At 35.0% G+C, this 10,097-nt stretch overlaps 1 long non-coding RNA gene across 1 annotated transcript; it reads left to right on the top strand.

Annotated features, from left to right (window-relative positions):
* The first annotated feature begins 3,925 nt into the window (after window positions 1–3,925).
* LOC141598253 (uncharacterized) lies at window positions 3,926–6,328 on the top strand. The gene is made up of 3 exons (XR_012523371.1): window positions 3,926–4,031; window positions 4,129–4,237; window positions 5,987–6,328. It is a non-coding gene; the product is annotated as an uncharacterized LOC141598253 (long non-coding RNA).
* The last annotated feature ends 3,769 nt before the right edge of the window (window positions 6,329–10,097 follow it).

Consider the following 10,097-nt stretch of genomic DNA (forward strand, 5'->3'; position numbering starts at 1 on the left):
GCAGGGTTATGACACTCTTCTTGAGTTGGAATTGGTTGTGAATGGTTTAGTTAGATATTTTTTTGAAATTGCAGCTTTTGGACTAGTTGAACCATTTACAAACATATCCTACCAGTTTTTCTGTAGAATTTACGTATATAATTAAGGCTAGAGTTAAGGGTGTCATAGTTGGTAGCAGAGCCTATTGCTCCCGATGCACGTTTGTGCACCCCACTTAGAAATCACTTGACCTTAAAATAATAAACTTGAGAGAAGGGTAGGATGGGTAGAATTAAGATTTTATGTGGTAGTCTGTTTGTGATTGCTAATTGTTAGGTTTGATGATTGTTAGTTATTAGTTTTGGTGCCACTAAAGGTTGGTTATGCCAAATGTAGAATGCTTCCACTTTCTTGATATTTCTTTTCGTATTCAGTGTATCTTACCTTAATCTTCCATTTTCGTTGGTCATTCGTCTTTCAAATTCCTCTTATCTCGCCTTGGTAACTACCTTTCAATTCTTTCTCCCGATTCATCTTAGGTTCGTTTTCTTCTTATAATAAAGTCCATGTGGACACCTTACTTTTATTCCGCAGGATAGTCCCCTTGTTCAAAAGAACCCGGTTTTGAGAGAATGTAACATTGGAGGGCGTGAATGAGTTGAGAAATTGATTGTTTAAGATTTGAGTTGTATAGGAGAATATAACTTGGGATCCTTTGGTTAGTCTTGTTGGTTGTGCTTGATATGGGAGTCTAGTGAGTTGTGAAACACTTTGAGATTTATGTCTTTTGAGAGCTTGTTTGTCATAAGTGATTGAGCGTGGGTACTACCTTAGCACATAAGTTGAAATGAACCTAGCTACTTCATTTGAGAGTCTCAATGTTTCTTGTAGAGAATTAAAGGAATGATAGTTAGCCCAATCTTGGTAGGCCTTGAAAGGAATACAATAGGATATGGACGTTGCTTAATGGATTGGTATTGTACTTCGGAATTAGTTAGTTTGTTAAACCTTTTAAGTTGACCAAATCTAGTATAGAGTAGCCCTTGTTGACCTTATAAAACATATCTGAATTTGGGAATTTTGGTGGAATGTTGTTCGATATAGTTCGTGAGTTCAAGGATGTGATTCCAATTTATGGTATCGGAAACTAGAAGTATTAAGTGGTGAGATGATGGAGTAAACAAGCCAGGGTACTTGGAGATGACATAGTAAGTGAAGTTCAATGACGAGAATTGTAAAGGAGATACTTTGGGACATGGATGGTAACAAATGAATTTGTGTGGTGAATTGATTTTGGCTCTTAGAATCAATTGAGTTGAGGAATACTTACCATTGTGGAATCCTCGTTAGTCCTTACGATGTAGTAGACATTTAGGGCTTTGTTGAGCACCTTAGTGAAGTAACCTTATCATATCGATCATAAGCTTTGATGAGTGTTTAGTAAGCGGTAACCCTTTCATTGTGCCGCTTCTATTTTCCTTTCCTTCTCTTTAACGATCGTTGAACCTTGTCTTTATGCTAAATTTTACGTATCTTCTTCTTTCCCGAGATATCTTCTTAACTCGAATACCTCTTATTTTTGTCAACCGTTGTCTTTACGGTCTGACTCCTTAGTTTCCTAACTTGTCAGATGCTTGCACCCTTCAGAAATGTTTTACTGTTTCTCTATTCCGTTATCACTCCTTACCTCCTTAGTATAGTTGGTACCCTGTTGACCATGTTTACAGAGTTTGTAAGATGTGATTTGAGGATATAGGTTTGACTAAGTAGCCGAGTTTGGGTTGGGCTTCCATAATCATTTTGGATATGAGGGTTTGATAGTGTATATGTTATCATGTGGGAAATGTTAAATGTGGGATTATTTGTTGGTTTTAGAGGGTGATATTGATTACTACTTGAAGTATGTTATGAGAGTGAGAGTAAGCTACATTGTTGGGAAGTCTTAGCACTTGTTTTGGTAACTAGAAAGGGTAATGGTATGGATGACACCAATTGTTAGGCTAAGGAACCTAATTTCAATTTATGGTTTTAGAAACTCTGAGGTGATAAAGTGTTGTTACAATTATGACCTTGTACCTTGAGAATTTGATGGTAAGTAAGTTTAGGATATCAAATTTGAAAGAATACTCCTTGGGGATGTTGATGACCAGAATGGTTTGGTGATGTGATTTGGCATTCTAGTTGACTCTTGAGAGTTCTTGAGTTTAGAGAGACTTAGTGTTGAGAAGAATTTGTTAATCCTATAGTTTTATAGACCTTGAGGTCGCATTGAGTGCTGAGATGATGATGAGACAATGTTGGAGCTGGGTGTAGTTTCGCTTTTGAGAATCCTTAATAAGTAAAAGGATAGAGAAACTTAAGATCCTATTGATTTTTCATAATTTGAGGTTGGTATGTTACTACCTTGTTTTGAAATGAGAACCTTGTGGAATTTTTGAGGAACCTTCTCTTGGAGTTTAGAGCATGGTATTGGGACTCTTGATTGAAGGTTTACTTTTTGAGGAACCCATAGTTGACACTAGTGGGATACAAATACAGCTTTGTTGGAAGTCTTGACCTTAGGCTTGTGAAAGTCGTTTCGGGATGTTTGAGAATTTGGAGCGTTGAGATCACACTTATAGTGAAATATCTTGTTCCAGGGAATATGTTAGGAAGAAGTAACATAAGCGATTGAGGAGACTCTTGGGAGTGATGTTGTTATTGGAGATATGAGTGTCTGGCGTTTCCTTGGTGTCTAATCTACTTTCTTCCTTGATCAAGAGCGTTACCGCTCATATCTCTCTTCCTTACATCATCATATTCCTCTCGTAAGTTTGATGTTGGTAATCTATGAAACTCTATCTTTGACATCCTTGTAAATTTTGACTTCAATTCTTACCCCATGAAATTCATTATAGCTCTTTTTGATTAGTTAAATTTGAATCATCTTAATATACTTTGTTTTATATGCTATCTAAGTTATTTTCCGTGTTGTACAACTTCTGAATTTTCAAGCCACCAGTTTCAATTCATTCATAAAAGTTTATGTCACTTCTGCAACCTAACCTATTTTTAAAGATTTGGAAATGAAATTTTGATTTATTTCCATAAGGTATTCCTTTTCCTTACTTCTTCCGTGTTACTAAGCCATATTTAGTCTTAATTAGTAAAGATATTATTCTTATTATAGAACTTTAAAATAAAATTTTGAAAATGCTTTTATGTTTTTCAATGGTTTTAACATTAGTGAATGTTAAATCTCGTTGTTGGAGATGTCCCAATAATGGGTTTTCTCATTTATTGGTGTAGAAATATTTTTATGTTTTGATATGAATGTGGATGTTCTTGTCTGATCAACAAGAGTATCACCGTTTCATTGAAAAGATACCTATATTTTCTAATAACTATAATTTCTTCTTCTAAGTTTCGAGGGCGAAACTTTTTAAAAGGAGGGGTGATTGTAACGCCCCGTAAATTTCGGATCGTTAATATGTTTCGAAAATAATTAATTAATCAAGTAAAATTTGACATTAACGTATTTAAAGTAAAAATAATTCAAAGAAATATAATTTTATTATATTTTGAAGAAAAGTATTTATTTTGATAGTTTTGGAAATGTTTAAAAATAGTTTAAACCGTGTAAAATCTTTTATTTCGAAATAAGGGCGTATCGGGGGGAAAATGACAATTCGTTTGACCGTTGGGTAAACGGATTTGGAAGTGGGTCGTATGAATACTCAATTTTATTGTAATCTTGTGTTTAAAGACTTTGGTCTTGACGGAATTTGCATTTGACTTACGGATTTAATTATTATTGAAACGAGTCAAAACCGACTCGTAAAAATCCCGACTAAAAATCCCGCACCTCCTTTTCTCCTTTCCTCTTCCCTTCCCTGCGTGACCAGCCCCTTCCCCCTTCATTTTTTTATGATTTTCTCCATCATCTTCAACAATAACTCAGAAACACCATTTTTCATCATTTCTAGCTCAAAATCGTCACAATTTCTTCGTTACTAGTCCGTTTTTCGCATAATTTACCTTTCCGGAATCCCCTCGCCACGATCTACAACTTAGTATGTTCTAATTTCAATTTTCATTAAGTTATTTAAAGACCAATTTTCGGAAATTCGGTTTTATATGCTTATTATTGTGTTTTAATTGTTTATTTAGGTGAAGGATTGGAAGACGAGTTCGGGGACTCGTATATTGTAGAGGATAGCGGCTAGTTGTTGTTAGGATTTCGGTTTTGAGGTGCTAATTGCTCTTTTTCTAGCTTAAGGTAACATATTTCGAGTTACTCGACGAAAGATCGTCACATGTTTTTGATTTTTGTATGTTTGGTGAATTTTTGTTTGGGTAGTAATTTTCACATGTTAAACTTAGTTGCATGCAAGCTTAATTTGTGTCTTTTGGTAGTTTAAATTATCAAAGTTGAATTGGGGACGCTTAATTAATTTTCAGACGGTCTTATAATGTATAAAAATGAAAAAAAAAAGAGGAGAAATGGTGCGGCAGCGGGCCCGGCAGCAGCCGGAAGGCCCACGGCAGCCCCGGCCGGTCTTGGGGTTGGCCCGGGTTGGTCCGTGCTTGTTTTGCGGTTTTTCGTACAATATTGGTCATTTCGGGTTAATTAATATTAGAATAGTATAAGTAACAAAAAGAGTAGTAATTTGAATTGAAGTATACTAGTAACAAAAATTATGTTAATGGAAAAATTGTGCTTATATTAATAGTTATCACATGTTAGGGTAGTTTACAAAAGGAAATTGTAATTAATAGGCTCAAAATGAATTTTATAGCTATAATTGTAATGTTTTGTTGATTGTGCCGAAAACTGAGCCTTAGTCCCTTTGACTGATGCGATGTCAGTTAATTGAGTGATTGGTCAGCCGCAATTTGACCCGTACCTGTCGCAGGGCTGGGGTTGCGGGTAAAAATTCGGTTGAATGAATTAGATAATCTGCCTTTTCTTGTTTTAGGCCATTTATTATATCTCTATTTTACATGTGTAGTTAGTTGAATTTTTAATAGCTTCTTATTTTGTAGAAATGGCCCTAGTTTCCCCTAAAGCCTTTTATATTGTTATAATTGCTAGGATTGGAAATTAGTATTGAATACTTATTGAGGAACTGTTGGGATTGTATGCTGTAAATAGACATTTATATAGCCTTTCACATGATAGAATATTAGATTTTATGTTGGTAAGTAGGACTTTTTGCCCTCTTAAGGTTAAGTGGGTGTCTTACTTGACTTGTGTGGTGAGTTTTGTGTGGTGTGGGCTAAAATATTCAAGCTGGGACTAGCTGTGACTAGGTCCTAGGTGAGTATTTCGGCCTTCATCACAGATAGGTCTTTATAGTCTTTGACGAGTATATGTTCACTGCTTGATAGCCTTTGTGTTCCTGACTAGTGGATGTTTATCCAAGTTGGGGCATGACCTCAGGTACTTATTTTGATAGTATGGGGTCAGCTTAAGTACTAGCCGACCCTTCGGTGGTGTCCTTAGGGTACTCACTTCACTTTGTTTTAAAAAAAGTTGTGAGTCTTGGGTGCGGTGGTGTGTATCCGCATGTCCGGGTCTGCGTGATTTTAGGCTAGGGTTGTGTTGTCTCTTGGCCATGTTTTCTTAATAGTAACCGCTGAGCCAAGATACCGGTTCGATTACCTTCCCTACCTCGTGGTATAGACTTGAGTTACAAAGTGACTATTGACGGTGCTAAGAACTTATGCCTGTCTTTGATATATTGCCCTTTCTTGTTTGATGATTCTATGAATCATAGAAGGTGAGATGCAAGCCGGCTATGGTTGATAGAGTTTGGATTACAATTTGTTAAATGTTTCACATGTTAGTTTAGTTTGGTCAGTTTAGGGCTCATATGTTAGAATAATTGATAATTGAATTCTTTATCATCTTGTTTACATGTTTTATTACATGTTACATAAATTTTGACGATTCGTGGCTGGGAGGACTCGAAGTTACTCCCCACTGAATTGTGGCTTTCGTGTTTGTATAAAATGCGATTGACAGGTTGTTGATGCTTTGTTGGGGTCACAGACGAGCTAGTGAGCAAGGAACCTTGGACCTAGTTTGGTTTTCTTTTGTAGAAACCTTTTATCTTTTGGTTTGTATATAATTTGAAGGGACATATGTCTCCCTTTCTATTTTTGGTTTGTATCCTTATATTTCCGCGTCTTTAGTTATATATGTAAGTTAGTTTATCAGCTGTTGCAGGGTTATGACACTCTTCTTGAGTTGGAATTGGTTGTGAATGGTTTAGTTAGAAATTTTTTTGAAATTGCAGGTTTTGGACTAGTTGAACCATTTACAAACATATCCTACCAGTTTTTCTGTAGAATTTACGTATATAATTAAGGCTAGAGTTAAGGGTGTCATAATCTAGTATTTGTTTTGATTGGTGAGTTTGATTAGCCCAAAAACCAGTCCTTTCTCATACTCCTATCTTTTCGCTAATGCTACTTTTAACATCCATGAATTTGCAGATACAGTCGAAGCCTTGCAGCTGCTAGAAAAGTTGCATTGTCCGGTTCTGAACCATCAAATTCTATTCGGGTACCTAGTTGCTACTGCTAAAAGAACAAATTTCTTGGTGGGACTAGTAATTCTATTCTAAAATTCACTCGGCTAGCATACGCTCTTTCCCCGAAACCACATGGAGGAAACAAGCTATAAAAAAAAATACCTCGAGTAAGCATGTAAAGGACTAATGAAACACACATTCAACCATACAAATGAGAGGGACATAAAAGACCAAACTTTACGACAAATAAGAGTATAAAATCGAGTTAAAGGAGGGAAATTTCGACATTTTGTCGAGTAACCTATCACCGTTACCTTTTTGCTCTCCTAAACGAGTGAGGAACCCCCCAAGGATGACCTTAAACTTAAAAATGAAAGAAAGTAGACCAAAATCCGAATCCCTTGTAAGACGGTCGTTCTGAAATAGGACGAAAGGTTGGCTCTTTCTTACATACAGAGAAGGAGGACGAGATGAGGAAGCTATTGGTGTAAAATTTATCGAATTTGGTTGAGAATGGAGGCGGGATCTGAGGTTGGAGGTGACGAAAATGGGGGTGTGTTGCTCTGTGTGTTCGTTGTTCATTGTTGCTGATGCTATGTTCTTTTCAAAATGAAGAAGAAAGGAATGAGGGGGTGGGGACACGAGTTGCACAACAATCATAATAATAATAATAATAATAATAATAATAATAATAATAATAATAATAATAATAATAATAATAATAATAATAATAATAATAATAATAATAATAATAATCATAATAATAATCATTAAGTTAGAGGGTAAGAGAGTGTGTCGTCGGAATCGGGTTGGTCCGAAAAGAAACAGCTTTATAATAGAAATGCAACGATCTTGCTAGACGGAAATACACTTATAATTTAAGACGGAAAATTACTATTATTATCCCTATTAATACTATCCGACAAAATATTTATTTTTTTATAAATTAAGCCTTAAAATTATAGCCTTAATAAAAATTATGTGTTAAAATGAATTAATTAAATTAAATAATTTAAAAATATAAAATAAATCAATTAAACGGTTAAATAAATTTTAATTGTCGAAATGAGAAATTCGCGGGTGTTACATCACCCCATCTTTTAAAAAGTTTCGTCCTCGAAACTTGAAAGTAGAAATGAAAGGTTATAAAAGTAAAATTGGACCTTTTGAAATCGGCAACCAAAACATTAAAAGGTTACTTATCGTAGAAATTTTTTTTTTTTTTTTTTTCAAAAGCTTCAAATAAGATTTTCCGACATAACCAGGTCGAAATGTAAATCATTGTATAAATCAAAAATCAAAATTTTCAAAAACATTAACGGAGAGTTTTCAAAAGTATGAGTCTCATTAATGGAATGAAATTGCTCTTGTCGTGCACACAAGAACGCTAACTTTCCCAGTCAAAGACAAATTTAAAACAAAAATCACTCGCAGACAAGCGTAGTACAAGTTATTAAACGTCTCTAATAACGAGTTCTAACATCCGATCAACGTTAAAATCAAAAGAAAAGGTAATCCACTCAAATTTTTCTTTTGCAAAAGCCAAAATGGAAATAAAGGTTTCACTTTTAAACTAAAAAAGGAGTTAAATTCATGAAAGTATAATGTTAAACCTTGACAAAGAAAATTATAAATAGATCAAAGTTAACAGAAATTGGATAAAATTTAAAGAAATCTCGGGTTTAGCAATTAAAATCATGATAAATAATTTTACACTCAAGGAACAAATAGGGAACTAAATCAAATTTTCATTTTCGAACCTTTTAAAATAGGTAAGATTTTGTAAAAATAATATAAATTTTTAATAATGACCCAAAAATGATAGCTTGACACGTTTAGAAATTGTACGAAAAGAAAAGAACTTAGATATCATAAATGCAAGGTACGCTAAGAGAGTTCAAACTTAACTAATAAAAGAACTATGATGAACTTCCTAGGGATAAGAATCGAAGTTAGGTCAACAAGGATGTCAAAGATATAATTTTATAGGTTACCAGCATCGAATTTAAAGGAGGAGCATGATGAATTGAGGAAGAAAGATATGAACGGCAACGCTTATGGTGAAAGAAGAAGGGAAATGAGACAACAAGGAAACGCCAGATACTCATATCCCAAACACAACATCATCCTAAACGGTTCCGAAAACTTCCTAATAAAATAAATCTCACAACCACATTACTTCCAAGGATTCCTCAAAATAACTTACGCTACTCTACATCTAATCTATTCCATGAAACAAGGTACTTCATCACACTTGTGATTCAACAATTCCCAATCACTAAACATTCACAACGACTTCCACAAAACAAGATCGAAACTACTAACAAGGCTATACTCATACCCAACAACGTCGAAAGGTAACACCAATTTATGTATGGCCATCAACATCCTAAAGGACGTAAAGGTATCTCTTTCCAAACTCAAATCATAAACCTTACTCCATGTTCACTCCTAAGGCAACAACGCTCAACCTACTAAGCTTTAAAAAAAAAAAATCCCAAACATAAACAACAGAGCCAAGTTCTATAACTTTAGTAACATAGGCAACTCTCTCTTAACACACAGAATCCACCAATCAATTATACTCACTTTACCAAGGAACTAGATATAAGAATCACTAAGCATGTCACATCAGACTAATTAGTCTTTCTAACATCACAGCCTCTCAAAACCAAGGGTTATAAGTCAACCACGAACAAACTCCACAAAGCCAAATTATCCAACCAAGATTAACATCTTACAAAAGAAAGAGAACTATCAAAAGGCGTTAAGGGAGGATAAGCAAGGAACAAAGGACAAGTTAAGAGGGTACAAGAGTAACTTCCAAGGAAGAAGAAAAGAGAGTTTAGAAGAAAGATAGGCACCAAGAGGTAAAGAATAAGGCAAGATACACAAAGAATAAGGAACATCTTCGAGGAAGAAAAGCATTCTTCAAAACTTGAACAAATCTTCAATCTTCGGCAATAGGCACCAAGTCTTGATCGCAACGCGGTAAGCTCACGAGCATTGATCCAAGGATACAAAAATAATTGACAATCAACAACCATGTTAGAACCTAACAAAGAGCAAACACACTACAGACTACCAACTTAGGTCCTTAAGTCTACCCATCTCTCATTCATTATTTAAGGTCAAGTTCAAATTTAAATTTGGGGTACACGTGTGTGCGTCGGGAGCAACATAGGCTCTGATACCAACTGTGACACCCCGCGATAAAGCGGAAAATATAACTTATAAATTCAAGCGGAAAATAGGGAATTTTTGAAACTTTTAAAATTTAAAGCGCGGTTTTATTAAAATACCAAACACAAATAAAGAATGCGGAAATAAAGTTTACATTATACAAACGTGATAGTCAAGGTGAAGGAAAAGATATCCCTCGAATGACAATACAATAAAAGGTGAGTCTAAACAATCCTAATAAACTGACTAAAAGGCCAAAGTGCTCGCTAGCTCACACATGTCTTCACCCCATGAATGCACCAACTAATACCTGTCATTCATGTAAACATGAACGTCACAGTCAGTGGGGAGTAACTCAAGGTTCTCCCAGCCACAAAATGTCAAAACGAACATAACAAGGAACTAAAACAGGTAAGT

Source organism: Silene latifolia, chromosome 9 (assembly GCF_048544455.1).
Source record: "Silene latifolia isolate original U9 population chromosome 9, ASM4854445v1, whole genome shotgun sequence".
Classification (NCBI taxonomy): Eukaryota; Viridiplantae; Streptophyta; class Magnoliopsida; order Caryophyllales; family Caryophyllaceae; genus Silene; species Silene latifolia.